Source organism: Propithecus coquereli, unplaced genomic scaffold (assembly GCF_000956105.1).
Source record: "Propithecus coquereli isolate 6110/MARCELLA unplaced genomic scaffold, Pcoq_1.0 Scaffold95, whole genome shotgun sequence".
Classification (NCBI taxonomy): domain Eukaryota; kingdom Metazoa; phylum Chordata; class Mammalia; order Primates; family Indriidae; genus Propithecus; species Propithecus coquereli.
In genome coordinates this window covers 5,567,980-5,573,870 of record NW_012155840.1, presented here as the reverse complement: position 1 = coordinate 5,573,870, position 5,891 = coordinate 5,567,980, and the positions used below count along the sequence as shown (strand labels likewise).

General features: G+C 37.9%; 1 pseudogene; it reads right to left on the bottom strand.

The window, feature by feature from the left end:
- Window positions 1-362: 362 nt before the first annotated feature.
- LOC105826986 lies at window positions 363-1,023 on the bottom strand (annotated as a pseudogene).
- Between the last annotated feature and the right edge of the window lie 4,868 nt (window positions 1,024-5,891).

Here is a 5,891-nt window from a genome sequence, read left to right as displayed (position 1 = left end):
TGAGTCAAAAATTCTTTCTTAGGCCATGGTACAAATTCCCTCCCCAACAATTACCCTCTAGACTAGATAACTGGGAGCCGGAGAAATAGCAGGAGACTTGGCGAAGTTCATGCAGCCACCGTCTGATCCCTCACCAGGACCAGCTGAAAGCTACTTTTAGATGAACTACACGTAGGTTCCTGACCATGGTAAGTGAAATGTTCTCCCATTTTTAACAGTTAGGCCAAGGGCATTAGCTCCAAAAGTGTCCACTGATAAATATAGAGCAATATTAGGACAGCAAAGATGAAGCTACGCAGACACTCTTGTTTCCTCAAATATCAGAGACGTCCATATTGTAGCAGTAGATCAGTGGATGCACTCTACCACCCGAAGGCTAAGTCCAAAATCTTCCTATGGGCATTGGCACCAAACAAGGCTGCCCATACTTCTGGTATCGTGCTATGAGATCCAGCCGGCTTTCTAGGGTTTTGGAAACCTTTATTTTATAATCCCTATTATAGATCTCAATGCCACCAGCTATTTCCTCAGGCAGGTAGGCCTTCTGGATCAATTTGGACATCAACATCGTTTTTAGTGGCAATTTTGTACACAGAGAACACCTTTTGCACTGTGGCCTTTACTGGAGGGAAATCTTGTTTCCCACATCAGACAGTCATTCAGGGATCTAACAACTGGTACAAACCCTGGAGGACGAGTCCATCCAGCAGCACTTGGTCCACGATTGTACGTTTTACTTACCTTTTTAAGTCTCCGTTTTACTTCATTTAGTAACTCTGTGATGAGGTTATTTCTCACTCTGAGGACTTTGAGCCTTGCTTGATTCATCAAATTGGACATCTGAATTTTCTGCTGCTGCTCAGTCTACTTTTATTTTTTTTCATAGTATTCCATAATCTTCAGTCTTTGGGTTTGCACAAGCCGAACTTTCTGAATGTTGAACTCTTTTTCTGCCTTTACATCTATTTCTGCTGCTTTCTCATTGGGTTTTTGTTCAATGAAAGCCATCATATGCTTAATCTTTTTTTTTTTTTTTTTTAGGCAGGATCTCACTCTGTTATCTGAGATAGGATGCAGTGGCATCATCATAGCTCACTGTAACCTCCAACTCCTGGCCTCAAACGATCCTCCTACCTCTGCATCCCAAAGTGCTAGGTTTACAGGTGTGAGCCACCATACCTGGCCTATGTACAAATAATTCTTTTAAAACTTTAAATGATCTAACATGCATGAGGATCTTTCTTGGTTAATATAACAACAGAAAATATTCCAAATAAAGAACTAGAGAAGAAAGTACTTAGAAAATTAACCAAATGAAAATTTCTGTCCCCCCGAATTGGACACGAGACAAAAATCTCTCCTCTGCTGAATTGTCATCCTTCCTTTTTTTCTTATAATGGAAGCAGTAGCTTTAAATAAGAGAGAGAAGTCCTTATTCTATTTGACTTCTATTTTTTCCAAGTCCTACTCTTGTGACCTAAATTGATAACAGACTCTATTTGTGGGAAGATTATTCTGTTTACCATACGAATTTGGAAGAAATGCAGAAATTACACAGGAGAATTGTCTTATTTAGAAAATGATTTGTAAGCATGTTCAGTGTTGAAAATCAAACAAACAAAATATTCACTAGATAATACTACTATTAGGACTAAAGACTTCAAATTTACAAACTAGCCAGTGATGTAGGATATAATTTCAGAATGAAAGTGGAAAAAGCAGCACTCTAAGCAAGGCAGGATAGGCATAATTTTTTGGTATAATTTTTCATGATTCACAAATTAATATAAAAGGACTAATCTCCTACATGTTTGTGTATGCACACATGTGTATCTCCACAAGTATTTGTTAAGGAGTTGATAGCTCTAAAGTGTCTCTCTCTTGAGGGATCTCCAACAGAAGGCTGCGTGGAGCCTAAGTCAGCCTAAGTCGGTTTACCGTACGAATTTGTACTATGCTTAGAAAATGAATGCAGTGGCAGTCCTGAGACTAGAGGCAGAACATTTAGGCACTTTCTCTCTCTTTTTATATATGTGTGTGTATACATATGTGTGTGTATATTTGTTGTTGTTGTTTGTTTTTTAAGAGATGGGCTCTAACTCTGCACCCAGGCTGGAGTGCAGTGGCACAATCATAGTTCACTGTAGACTCAAACTCCTGGGCTCAAGCGATCCTTCCTCCTCTGCCTCCTGAGTCACTGGGATTATAGGCATGAGCCACCACATCTGGCCCTTTGCATATATTTTATTTCATTAAATGTCCATTGACACTCTAAAAAGTAGGTATTATTAATCCCTTTAACTATGATTTGAGAGATAAGCAACCTTACCCAAGTCTTCAAGGATAGTAGGAGGAAGATCTGTTTGAATCTCAGCTAGTTTCACTTCAAAGCCTAGGAAATCTCCACTCTACCACAGTGTCCTCTCTGGGTTGGTTATGAAGCTAGTTGATTCTCAGAGTTGGGGCCTCTCATCTGGACCTGAACAGACCCTATATATATCCTGCTGTCTTGGTCATGCTCAGCTGCTCTAGTTAAATTCTGAAGGAAGTAAATTAAGAATATAGAAATATAAATCTCGCATGTTCTCATTCATATGTGGGAGTTACACATTAAAAATAATTCATCTCGTGGAAACAGAGAGTAGAATGATGGTTACCAGAGGGTGGGAAGGGTACCGGGGAGAGGGGGATAGAGTAAGGATGGTTAATGGGTGCAAAAATACAGTTAGATAGAATGAACAATATTTGACAGTACAACAAAGTGACTATATAATCAACAATAAGTTAGGATATCCTTTAAAATAACTAAAAGAGTGGAACTGGAATGTTCCTAACACAAAGAAATGATAAATGCCTGAGGTGGTGGATACCCCAATTACCCTGATTTGATCAAGTCACATTGTATGCCTGTATCAAAACAGCACATGTACCCTACAAACATATACAACTATTAAGTACCCATAATTAAAAATAAGTACAAGGAATATCACCTAACATATTAAAATTAATAATGTCCCAAATAGTCTCAATAAAATTACCAAATGAGAACATTTTTCCCCCAGAATTGAATACCATGCAAAAATCTGTCACCTCTGATAAATAACTCTTTGCATTTTTTTAATGTATGTGTGTGTGTGTGCGTGTGTGTGTGTGTGTGTGTGTATAATGGAAGCTACATGTAATGGAAATTCCTTGGGAATTTCCCTGACCTAATATTGTACTCAGTTATAGCAACTAAGTTAGAATATTTAGTCCCTGTTTCTCTATCTTTTCTCTTTACTATTATTTAGTCAAACTTGCTGCATTTATCTTATTTGGAAAGTTTCTTCAAATCATTTTTACAAAAGTAGCTTGGTATAAATAGATGGCAACGTTAAAAAAAAAAAAAATCACACCTGAAGCCATTTTTAAAACATTAGTAACCAGATCCTTTACTTGCTAGATAATTTGTGATGTAAATTTCCTGGCATTCTGGCCATTTGCAAAAATAATTACATTCTGAGGTGGGAAAGAGAAAGTAAAATAGGGGAAAAGAATGTATTATTGAGCTCCTGTTAGGTGCCAACTATGGTTGGGGGCTTCATGTACATAATCCCATTTTATTTCTCATATGCTCACAGATGATGAAAGAGACTCAGATGTTCACTAAGCTCACACAGCTCGTAAGTGCCAGAGTCAGTTGGGATTTTAAATTCAGGTATGTCTGGTTCCTTATGCTCTTTTCACTCTGCCAGCTGCCTCCTGATACAGTCACACTGAACTGCAGTCCGATGGACCAGAGCATGCAATGCCTACAGTTTCACCTAAGGAAATAACTGTATAGGCTCTAATTTAAAGTAACTTTACATATAATTAGGTAGTCCTCAATACACTCTACTGATGCGGTATGTCTATATTGCATTGCATCATTGCTATTTTCAAAAATTTGAAATTTTTTGAAAAAAATTGGACTGGTACTTATAAAAAAGATAGCAAGAGAGAGCAAAACTCAAAATATGTGATAATGTGGCATACGGATAATTTTTCACTGTCGCTTGTTTTTCGAGCTGAGACAGGAGGGGAAAATATTGTATTATATTATGTATTATATATTATATTCAGATTCGGCATCTCTGTTTATAAGCAATATACTCATCCCTAAATGTAAAACCATGAAAACTCTATAGGACCTCAACTTTTTTCAAGTAGTATATAAAGTCTATACTTATATCCATGTAAGATACATGGGCTGGACAAGATCCAATTAAGAGTGTAAAAGTACAATGAGGAGTGTGCCTTTGTAGTTATATAATATATTGACTTTGGGCTTGTGCTAGAAGAATTGTTCCTTGCCTCCAGCTCCTGAATTTACTACAGCTGCCAAACACTTCCAAAACCTCTCAGTCTCAATCCCAGGGCTGGAGAAATTCCACAGCCCTGGGAGATCAAGTTTCGCATCAATATTTTGGTGGGCCGCTTGCCAATGCCTTATCAAGGAAAAATATAATTATAAGCGAGACTGCAGCAAGCTGATTCTATAATATTCTCCCCTCCTGTCTCAGCTGCTAAAATATAATATAATAAAAGTGATATAAGATACTGCATCTGCCCTTTTGGTAATTCTATTTTCATTTTTGTTCCATTGCTGGACTGAGGAAGACTCCAAGCTATGCCAGAGGCACTGATGTTCAACTCCTAAAACTCGAGCATCTGATTTAGGAAAGTTACAGCTTAAAATAGAATTCCTAATAGAAAGGAAAGATGGCAGCGGAATAGAAAATTGGGGGTCTTGGGGCAAATTGGCTTTATTTTTTCTTTCTGGAATTGCTTTTATGGCTAGTTCAATTTCTACACCAAAGATAAAATTAGCATAGGACCCTCAATAATTCATTCGTTTTATTTATGGGTCCTTGGGGGCTTATTTTCTATCACCATGTGCAGTACATTATAACACCAAGGCATGGTTCAGGACTAATTCCCATTGTTCATTCAGACTGGATTATACTAAGTCTTTACCCCACAGTATATCCAGGAGAGAGGTACAATTTGGTCTGTGGCATCTTAAAACCACAAGCCAACACAATGGGGTTATATGACACTTACACAGAGTTATTATTTTAAAATACAGATCTAAACAAAGATTTTTTATGGTTCTTCACTGATTATAGACTCAAGTCCAAATGCCTTGGTATAGCATCCTTTCTATCATCTTGGCTCTAACATACTTCCTTAGCTGCTTCTCTCACGCCTCTCCATGAATATATTGTTGTATCTAGCCACATTCCTCCTTGTATTCCCTTCAAATGGCTCCTGTTTTCTCACAACCTTGTCACCTTGTCATACTGTTTACTTTATCTTTGATGCACCTCTCTCCTTTCTCTGTCTGTGAGCACCCTCCACCAAAACCTATATGTGAAATATGCCCTAACTCTGCCGTCCCCAATCCAGACTGAACTAATAATTTCACAATCACCTGACTCTTTATCAGCACTTCTCCTCCTCCAGCTACATGAGCTCCTTTGGGCAAGATCCTGCTTATGCATCTCTGTGTGCTGAGCATCTAGGACAGTTCTTGGAATGGAATTGGTGCTCAGTAAATATCGGTTAATCAGAAATTTTATGCATTTGCTTTTAGGAAAGCCAGCATGTCTTAAAATACAGTCCCTAACAATTGGATTGCTTAGTGCTATGCCTAAGGGTTGTATTCCTTTACAACTTGGATTTGCCTTGACTATAGGAGATCACTAAGTTCTGGATTCAGCAGGAGGAGTTCAGATCCCAGTTTCAGCACTTTTTACTGTGTGAATTTGGGATAATATCCTATATGTCTATAAAATGGAAAAAAATATTTGCCTGGGAGGAACACCGTAGGGATAAAACATCTGGTACACACTTAGTGTTCAACAAATGAA